General features: G+C 33.0%; 1 pseudogene; it reads left to right on the top strand.

Moving 5' to 3' along the window:
• Positions 1–743: 743 nt before the first annotated feature.
• Positions 744–862, top strand: LOC112474397 (annotated as a pseudogene).
• The last annotated feature ends 9731 nt before the right edge of the window (positions 863–10593 follow it).

Raw genomic sequence — 10593 nt, 5'->3', positions numbered from 1 at the left:
TTTTGATAGCGAGAAATTCTCATCTTTCTAGTACCTTTTGTTCTGCGATGTTTAAAAATCTATCCATAGCCAAGTCTCTATATTATTATCATTTATAAACTTTGTTTTACACTATTTCATTTAACATAATTCATAGAGTTACATTAATTTTCTCTTTCTGAGTGGTTTTTAGAATTTAGCATATTTAAAACAGTGATTTGAAATATACAGTACCCAGATATTCAAGCATTTTGTATCACATAAACAGTTTTATTTTTATTTTGACCTTATCTAATTTCCACCTTTATAATATACCCTTAGCTTAGCATTAGGATTTCTTCTAGTAATGGAAAATATTTTAAATTTAGAATTTTAGCTCTAGATTTTACATTTAGTTAGTAATCTGTATAAATAGTTTTAAAAGGTAGCTTAAGCTGTATTAATAGTTTAAGAAATAAAATAATAAAACAATTCAGGCAAAAGTGTTTCCAAAAAGTTATTTATTGCATCGTTCTTCATAAAAATACATAAAAGTCAGAATGGATGTGTATATTATGAAGGATAAAATACATACTCATCTATTATTTACAAAAGGTTTAAATAATGTAGATAAATGTTTATATGACAGTGATTGATAAAAACAGTATAAAAATTATAATATCACCTCTATTATGTTAATATAAACATGCATTAAAGGGTTTAGAATATTATTTATTTGTTTGATTATTTTTTTCTACTTACCTATGTTTTCTAAAATGGGAAAGTACTATGGCCATGCTACCCTGAACGAGCCCGAGCCTGTCTGATCTTGGAAGCTAAGCAGGATCGGACCTGGTTAGTACTTGGATAGGAGACCACCTTGGAAGATCAGGTGCTGTAGGTGTAAAAAAATAAAAAAATAAGGGATTGTAAGTTGACAAGTTCCTTTCAATCTGTGAGGTCAATCAAGGGTTACCTTGCCAAAAATAAAAGTAAAATAAAATGGGAAAGTAAGAGTTTTATAAGTAGAAAAAATTAATATTATATTTTGAAAAACATTCTTGGATTTTTCCATTTTGAGAAACATCTGTTTAGATTCTTTCTAATCACTGAGCTTTTAGATGATATACACAGCTTGAGATAAATCTATTGTTCATCTTAAGAGTGAGTCAGTACTGACATTTGCCTAGGTATCCATTTCTACTTTGTTCTAGAAAAATAATGTTCTTTTTCTTCTCAATTTGCCATTTTTTTTTCTGAGAGTCAAAATATTTATATGTAATGAAGAGGATGTAGGTTAAATACAAAGACAAAACAGGGTCAGTTCCATTAGATTGAAGATTTTTTGCAGGTAACCTGAATCCTCTCTCTCTGCCTTTTCTCTAGCTCTTTCTGGCTGGAGCTCTGCCTTAAGTCGAGAACAGTATCAACTCTACCTGTACTGAAGCATTTTATTATTTGTTAGAATTTTTCCTATTGCTTGGTCATTTGGGGCAGGAAGTCATTCCCAGTTAGAAGGAGGCAGAAGAAAGAGCAAAAATAATGTACTCTAAAAAAGACTGTACTTGGAAACTGCACATATGATGTTATTTTAAACCATCAAGAGCTGGGTTTGTCAGTGGCAGCCACATCTATCCCAGTGAGCATGTCATTGAAGAGAACCAGTATTTTAGGAGCCAGAAGTAGACTGTACAATTAAGGTTAGGTGAAGGGATTGGGTAATCCTGCAAGAGTCACTGTTACATAATACACCAGTTGCTGCCCAAGGATACGAGCGGTAACTGAATACTATAGCGGGAACTGTTAGCTTTGCTGCAGCCAAGGGTCACTTGCTATTTCCATTATAAACCTTGTTTTGTAGTTGGTTTATAACCCAGACAGTTTAATTCTCATCGGGCTGAAAACTGGCATTGAAATTAAAAGCCTAGAGGCACTTCCCCGTCCCCCCCGCCTGCAAAAAAAGAGACCAGGGAGATCATCTAGCCCAACTTCTTTTTTACAGGTAAGAAGAGAGGCACATGGAGAACTGAGACATACATAAAATCACACACTCACCAATAGGCAGAACCAGACCTAGGACACAGGTTTTTCTGCCTTTCTGATGAGAAAAAAGCAAACCAAAACCAAACCTAGATTAACCTATGTTAACTTAATTTCTTTTTAATGTAGGGAAGCCAGAGGAAACAGATATGTTGACTCTCATATTCATCAGGGATCCCTCTTCAGGAGTTAAAGAGACGTGCCCAGGGAAACACAGCTTATTCAGTGGCAGGACAGGAAAAAACGTAAGCCAATTTTGTGACTATTTTGTATTTTTACATCTTTTTTTCCTCCAGTCATATCAATTGTCGATCCAATTGACTCATTTAATAGCCCAAAAGAACTTATTGCTAAACCATTGATAAATGGGGCACTAGTTTACTACATTCCCATGGTCATAAAATTAATCATAAACTGAATTGGAAAAGAAAGAAGGGTTATAAAGCCAGGATTATGTTTCTATAAAACCACAGTTGGCTGGAAAGTGAGTTCAATCAGTCAATCCAACAATCATTTTATTTCCATAATATCGAAAGAAAATTATTGTGGTAGGTTGTTTTTCTTTGATAAATTCCAATAATTATTTTGTCAATATGAAAGTAAAATTTATGTAAATGGAGTAAATGACATTTCCTTGTACTGTGTAATTATATCTAGTCGGCTGGAGCTAGAAATTATATATACATCTTGATTTCATGCATAGCTGCCTGTCCTGAAATCCAGCCCAGGAAGAACATTCTACATCATTATACCATGGCTCAGCATTTAAAAGTGACCCACTCTGCCAGACCTGGAAGAGCACCCTATCACCTCAACAGAGTGGGACTTTTTATAAGTTCATGCCTTAGAATCAGCATTCAGATTTCAAAACTTAGTTCTATACCCAGCATACAGTTAGTACTCCCCCTCCTCTCTAGCTTCACGTCTTTGTTTATACATACCAAGATACCTGAAATTTTTTTGAATGTCTTTTTCCTCTTGTCGATGGTAGTTCCTCTGAGTACAGTAACCATGCATTGTTTCTTCTTCATATTTCCATTCCCTCTTTTATACGTCATTGTGCTTTACATCTGGCATATCCACAATCAAAAATTATATTATTTTTGATGTTATTTACTTGGAGATACACCTATGCAGAGTTTAAGATTATTGTGCTAACAGTCATCATCTCCTGTAGAAGAATCTGACGATATATTGAATTAAGCCCAATTTAAGAGGGGAGGAGGAAGAAAAAGGCTGAGAAGCCCTAGACTTTGACTTTTGATTACAAGTGAAAAATGAGTCAATCGATTAGAATTCCCAAAGTATAGTTTGATAAACAACCCAAACAAGAAACTTTGTCTCTTGTTTTTTATACATTTTTTCAATAATTTTGTTCTCATTTTCACCTTTATTTCCCAAATTAAGATGTCACATTGTGAATATATTTTATTTATTTTATTTATACTTTCTGTCTCTGGTCTTTATTATTCTTTAAGTTTATGACATCGACAGCCTGAAATTCCAATAAACTAGGAAAATCGTACTGAGGAAGTGGGTGGTAATTGGCAAAAGGAAAGCAGAATATGGAGAGAATTAGTCAAAGGCTGTTGTAATAATTTGGCTCAGTTAGAGCCTTCATTTGTTTTGCATTTCTTGTCCAATGTATTATAACATTATTGGAGATGACTTCATAGGTCAAGTGTCAGTAAGAAACCTCATATTTTTATTTAGCATGAAGAGATCCAAATTTGCCAGGAAGTCAATATTTATCAGGGTCACTTCACTTAATATTTTTATTTTCTCCATAACCTAATCCCCATTTCTGGAGTTGACAACTTTAGTCAGTGGTTTAGTTATTCTCATTTTGTTGGAAATGGTGTGTGCCACTAACCAAACTTCTTGTTGCTAGGAGTGCTTTTTTCACTGAATAGCATGTCTCTGTGGTTTAAAAGCACAGGTATTAGTGGACTTCTTAGCATTGCTGTCAGGTTTCAGTGGTGTTTGGGTTCCTATTTTAGGAGTTTGGGGCCATCCAGTAGAGCATTTATATTGTAGGAAGCACATGTCTTTATGAAAAATCCATGTGCAGACAGTCAAATTACATAATAATGAAAACCTAAATGCATTATAGGGAGCTTGACATGCAAATGAAATTTTCTGTGCTATTTAGTTTCAAAACCATTAAAAAAATAAAATTGATTTGAGATTAAGTGAAAACTGTGGAGAATCCTTATTGTAAATCTGAACTCAAGTCAACCCTTCAAGAAACTGGAAAAACTGACCTATCTTCTCAAACGACCATTATTCGTCTTTTGTGTATATCTATCCAAGCATTGCTTTTCTGTAATCACAGAAGTATCAGAGCATGCATGAAACTCTATTCTACACACATTTCCAGTCTGTTTGAAATTGCACTTTATAATTTCTAGGAACCTATGTGATTTCCACAACGCGGATAAATAATTGTACATAAAATGTGTCTTCTGGAAGAGAAAGAATCTGGTTATTACACAACTGTTCAATCAGTTACACAGAGATGAATATCCTCATATTTACATATTAGATGAATATATTTATCCCAATTTTCTGTCCAAATATTTAGAATTGTTCTATTGTACATTACATTCACTATATCTAATACTAACATATATATAGTTCAGTCTCCAAAACATATTCACATCCATCATTTAATATTCATCTCTTTGCCTTTTTGCTTCTCATTCTGGGAGAGTTTCCTTGATGTGAGAGGTCTTCTACCAGGACTATTCTTTTATTCAGCCTCTTCATGAATAATTTTATTTCCACAATCATGGTTTTAAAATATTTTATTTCTATAAGTATAGTTTTAAATTCCAAGTTCTCTGGCTTTTTTTTTTTCTTCTTCATAGCAGTATATTTTTGTTTAACGATACAATATTCTCTGGAATCTTGTTGATTACATTTCCCTTTCATGCAAATTCTCTTTTTTAGGGTATTGGTTTCTTTCTTTATTCTTATTTTTTTCCCAGTGCATGATGATCTGTAGTGGTCTGCTAATGTATGTGAATAGAAGAGAGAAGGAAAGGAAAAAGAAAGATAAGGAAATGGCCTGTCTATTTCTCCATTGACTAAGTTTATCATTCATCCCAGAATCTACATTGTGGTATTTTATACCACAGTGTGTTGGAAAGGGAAAGTTGTGACTCATACTTATAAGTGCAGTCTAAATGTAAAGCGGGTCAAATATAGGGGGTTAGAGAGAGGGTGAAGTGTTTGAAAGGGATCAAATATATGGTAGCTGAAGGAAACTTGGCTTTGGGTGGTAAACACACAATAGAATATACAGATGTGAAATTATAATGTATACCTGAAAATTATGTAATTGTATTAACCAATGTTATCCCAATAAACTTAATTTAAAAAAAAAACTCATTAAAAAATAAAGTAAAAGTTAATTTGACCTTCTTAATCTGTATACTTTGATTTGGCAATTCTGTTTCGAGAAATTTATGCTAAAGGAATAATCAATATTATATGTACAAAGAACTAGGTAAAAGAATATTCATCATAGTCCTAATGCAAAAATTAAAAGTACAATGTGTTCTTCTTGTTTTTGATGTTAATGAGGCACTTTTAATATTTTGCCTCAAAAGTTGATGTTTGTTGTAGGTTTTCTATTGAACTTATTGGTCAGATTATCAAAATTCTTTTATTCCTACTTTACTGAGTTTTTAAAATCATAAATACTTGTTGAATTTTAGCATTTTTTTCAGAGATGATATATAATGTCTCCCTTTCCCTCTCTTTTTCTGTTAATAAATTACATTTATAAATTTTTCTTAGATTTTTAACAATGTTGAATTTCTTGATCATAATATGATCATGGATTAAGATTCTCAAAATATTGGTAAGAATATTTTGCCAAAATATTGGTAAGAATATTTGCATATATGTTCATGACCTCTAAATTTTCCTTTTTAAGATTTGCTTGTTAGGTGTGGTAGGCAGATAATACCCAATTCTCCAAAAGATTTCTGTATCCTCATATCTGTAACCTATGAACATTCTATGTTACTTGTGAAAAGAGACTTTGTCAATGTGATTAATATTAAGAATTTTTAGATGGAAAGGTTTTGCTAGATTACTTAGATGGACCCAATCTAATCATATCAGTTTTAAAAAGAAGAGAACATTTCCCAACTGTGGAGAACCAAAGAGATGTAGAAAAAAGGAGAGAGATGGAGATGAAGAAAGGAGGCCATGAGCTGAGAAATATGAGCAGCCTATAAAACCAATTCTTCTTCAAACCCCAGAAAGGAACATTGCTCTGCCTACACCTTAATCTCACTCTGTTGAGATCTGTATCAGACTTCTGACCTCTTGAACTGGAAGATAATAAATATGTGTTGTTTTAAGCAAATAAATTTGTGGTAATTTGTTATAGCAGCAATAGAAAATTAATATATATGTTTGTTATTAAGGTCATATTTGGCTTATAAAATGAATGGGATTCGTTTCCCTTTATTTCCATTTTCTGGAAGAATCTGTATAAGACTGGAATGATATATTGAAAGGTTTAGTAAAACTTTATCTTTAAAATTGTCTGAGTATGCTACTGGCTTTGTGAAGTTTTTTGTTTTTGTTTTTGTTTTTAATATTAATTGAATTTCAAATTGTTGTAAGATTTGAAGGGGAAGAAAAAGTTTTCCTTAACTTCAAAGGGTCCCTGCCTGGATCTGAAGATTAAACTGACAATGTCAGATTAACAGGAGAAAAGTAAATAAATTTATTAATATGAGATTTACATGACGCAAGAGCTGTATAAAGAAATGAAGATTTGAAGAAATATTTAAACCTAAGTATTTCTATGCTAGCTTTGGTGAGAATGGAGTAAAGAAGTAGTTAAATGTAGTAAACTAGGAGAAATTTAGGAAGTCTTGTTTATTAGAATTCTCCTTGGTGTCCCTTTATCTTCAGAATAATGATACTCCTTTCCTCTAGGTATAAGGAGCACACTACTTATGTGAGGCTTTTATGTCCTGTTTCAGGGAAGAAGGTCAAGGAGAAGATCAGAGTGACCTTCCTGCTCTTGCCATTTTCTCAAACTCTTTTAGCTTAAAATACTCAATATGCCAAATGCCATGTTTTGGGGTAGTGTGTCTTGAATGCCATACATTATTCTGAATCTTGGTATAAAATTAATCTTATTATTATTATATTATTCTCTTGTAGTACTTATTACTTTGTTTCCAGGAATTTCAAATTTTCCTCTACCCAGATGTAAAAGTTCATAGTATTCTGATATTATCTTTTAAATCTCTGCTCTAGCTTATATTTTCCCTTCTATTACTAATTTTATTTATTTGGCTTGATCTCCTATTTATTTATTTATTTCTTAAACAATTCACCAGTACTTTGCTTATTTTGTACATTTTTTTTTAAATTTCTTTCCTTTTATGCATCTTTGGTTTTCCTTTGGGAGTAATTTCCTTTTATGCTGAAGAACATACCTTAGAAGTTTACTGAAATTCTGATGATGGTGAAAACTCTCAGTTCTTACTTATATAAACATATTTTTATCTTGCCTTTATTATTGAAAAAGAGTTTGGCTGGTTATAAAATTCTAGGTTGACAATTTCATCATTTCACTGTGTCCCAACTTATATTGTTGCTATTTAGACACGAACCATTCAATTTTTTTGTTGTTTTTGAGATTTATTCTCTAAAACAACTTTTATGAGCTTCTCTTTGTCTCTGGGGTTCTAAAGCTTTAGTGGAAGGTGCATAGTTATTGCTTCATTTTTATTTATCCCATTTGGTATACATTGTGCTTCCTCTGTCTCATTCTTACCTTTCAACATTTCTGGAAAATTCTTTGTCATTATCTTTTCAAAAGCTGGCTCTCCTACATAATCTCTATTCTCTTTGAAACTTTGATAAGGTCAAGCTTCTCTTATTCTATTTTCTCTATCTCTGAATCTCTCTTTAGTAATTTTAATTTTTTGTCTTTGTACTGTATTTTCAATATATTTTAATAAAGAAACTTTCAGTTTACTTATTGACTCTTCACCTGTGTTAATTTGATCGCCCCCTAAAATTTTAATTTATAGATTATATTTTCATTCTTAAGGTTGTATTTCGTGGAAATCTGCCTGCTAATTTAAAAAACATTTTACCTTTTATTTTAAAAATATTGTATACATATGTCTTACTTCTGATAATTCCAATATCTGCAGTCTTTGAGATTTATATCTATTATTCGCTGATTCTGTTGACTCTCACCAGTGACAGTTGGTTTCCTTTTGCTGTAATCTTTGATCAGAGATCATATTTTGACTGATATAAATAAATAAAAATCTTGAGGATTAACGCAACAGTGAGGTCCTGTTTCTACCCTATCGGCTGAGTAGAAATTTGTGAATGATAATACCCATTGCTAACACAGACATTTTTACGAGGGAAAAATTTGAATAGTTATTGCTTGTAAGAGTTGCCTATGTTAAATCACAAGGAGTCTTATAGACAAGATATGTAGTAATAGAAAGCTTAACAAATGTTCTTAGTGCATTTTTGATGCCACTAAATAATTTTACGCCCCTGCCACAGCAGTTATAGAAAAAAATCGTGAAGTCTTCAAGTGAGTTAATTATCACAAGACTGGCATATAACCTTAATCTCAAACAAAAAACATAATTAAAAATAAGTGAATACAGTACTTTATAAGAAACATTAACAAAAGTACTTTCTTATTCAAAAAAAAATTAACTGGGAATTACAAGTGAAAAGTCCTTAGACCAGAAATCAAATTTCACGATGAAAAGATATAGGCTAAGTGTAGACATATCTTAAATTTTATGGAAACAAGTATGCAACCATTTCCTACCTTGCTTTATCCGTTTGAGGAGATATAACAGTTATATGAAAGCTTTCTCTTTTCAAACAGTTATATCAACATAGAGCTTTGGATAGACCAAAATCCTTAGTAGTTCTTTTCATTAAGTTATAATTTAGTACTTGCTCAAAACCTGCTGAAATTGAATGCAATGCCTTGCTTACTGGCATGGAGCTCCTCTCTCCCTTAATGACCTGATTTACTCTTTTTCTGACGTTGGCCGCTTTACAGACAAGACTCCCTGTCCTCAAAAGAGACCAAAGGTCATGCACACTAGTCTCATTATGCTGGGTAACTCTGTTGGATACAGCAGCCCAGGTCAATGTCTTACCTATTCCTGTTGGGGGTTGGGGAGAAGCAAGCACCCAGATTCGGTGAATGGAATTTGGACAGGGTTCACAGTGGCAAAAGTGTGACCTTGTAGGTTGAGGGATTTGGGGAAATTTAATGTACTGCTGTTGCTTTTTCTACATCTGTATGTATTTCTTCATCTCAAATGTGCCAAGAGGATTCTCCCAACCCTGTAAAAGAGCTGCATGCAGAGAAATGTTAATAAGACACACCACCCTAGTGACACATTTGAGCTCAAGTTTCATTGAAAATGTCAGTAGGTTGAGGTCTCTAACAATGGGAAGCAGCCTCCTAGACCCTGAAGGACCCTTTAAGGTTTCAGACTCATTGCTATTTTGAAACCAGTTAAAAGCTTGCTATTGGGCTCTTGGCCAAGTTAAACACCTGACCCACAGAAGTTCTGTGACTCCATTTTTTGGGGTGGGTCAATTGGGACTCAATGACTACCATGGTGGTAAAGCCCCAATAAGCCTCATTTATCAGGTGAAAATGACATATTCAAGAGCATAGTCAGCCTGGCCCCAGCAGCATCTCAGCTTGATATGAAACATGGCAGCTGCGGGAAATTTCATCTCCCACTCTGTATCCTGAAGTGACACCGTAGGTTCAATGGGGCCCTCAATTCACAGAGGTTCTTCTATCTGCTTGTTCTGGTTCACTGACAGTGAACATCCATGTATGTTTTGACCTAAGTATTTCATGTTTTGACCTAAGTATTTCAACTACTAGTAATTTAGAGAACAAGCATATTATGTATGTAAAGTCATATTTGGAAAAACTGTTTGTTGCAACATTATTTTGGAAAGCAAATGACAAGGAACCACTAAGAATTTCTCATTTAGGAAACTGGACAGAGAAATTAATTGTTTCACACAAATAATGGCAAATTATCTCAAAACATGACAAACAATATTAAAAAGTTTTGTTTTTATGGATGGTGAGTATTTCCTCAGTGTTATATAAAGTGTGAATAAAAGCATGTTTTGGTACCTTTTGCACTTATTGACCTGTTACATACAATTTAACAAATAACGATGTGCTTGCTTAGCAAAGGCAACTTTAAGGCAAGACCCTTAGTCTCCTCCCTCAAACCCCCAACCCTCTGGTCTCACAAAAATATCACTCCTATGTTCTCCATACAAATTCTGGTTCAAGATTTATTATTATGTGAAAGTGAAAAGAGCTGAAAAATGTGAAATTTATCATTTTCATGTAAAAATAACATATATAAAGAAATTTGCATGGACTACCTCTGAAAGAAAACACAAGACCCAGTAATAGGGTTGCCTCTGAGAAGAGGACAGGGGAACCCTGAAAGTCTTTGGTGAAAATAAGACTTATTTTCATTGCTATATATAAATAATCATACTTAGGTTAAGAAGTATTACCTC

This window comes from Pteropus alecto, unplaced genomic scaffold (assembly GCF_000325575.1).
Source record: "Pteropus alecto unplaced genomic scaffold, ASM32557v1 scaffold79, whole genome shotgun sequence".
Taxonomy (NCBI): Eukaryota; Metazoa; Chordata; class Mammalia; order Chiroptera; family Pteropodidae; genus Pteropus; species Pteropus alecto.
The sequence above is the reverse complement of the archived record's forward strand: the minus strand, read 5'-3'. Positions and strand labels throughout refer to the sequence as shown.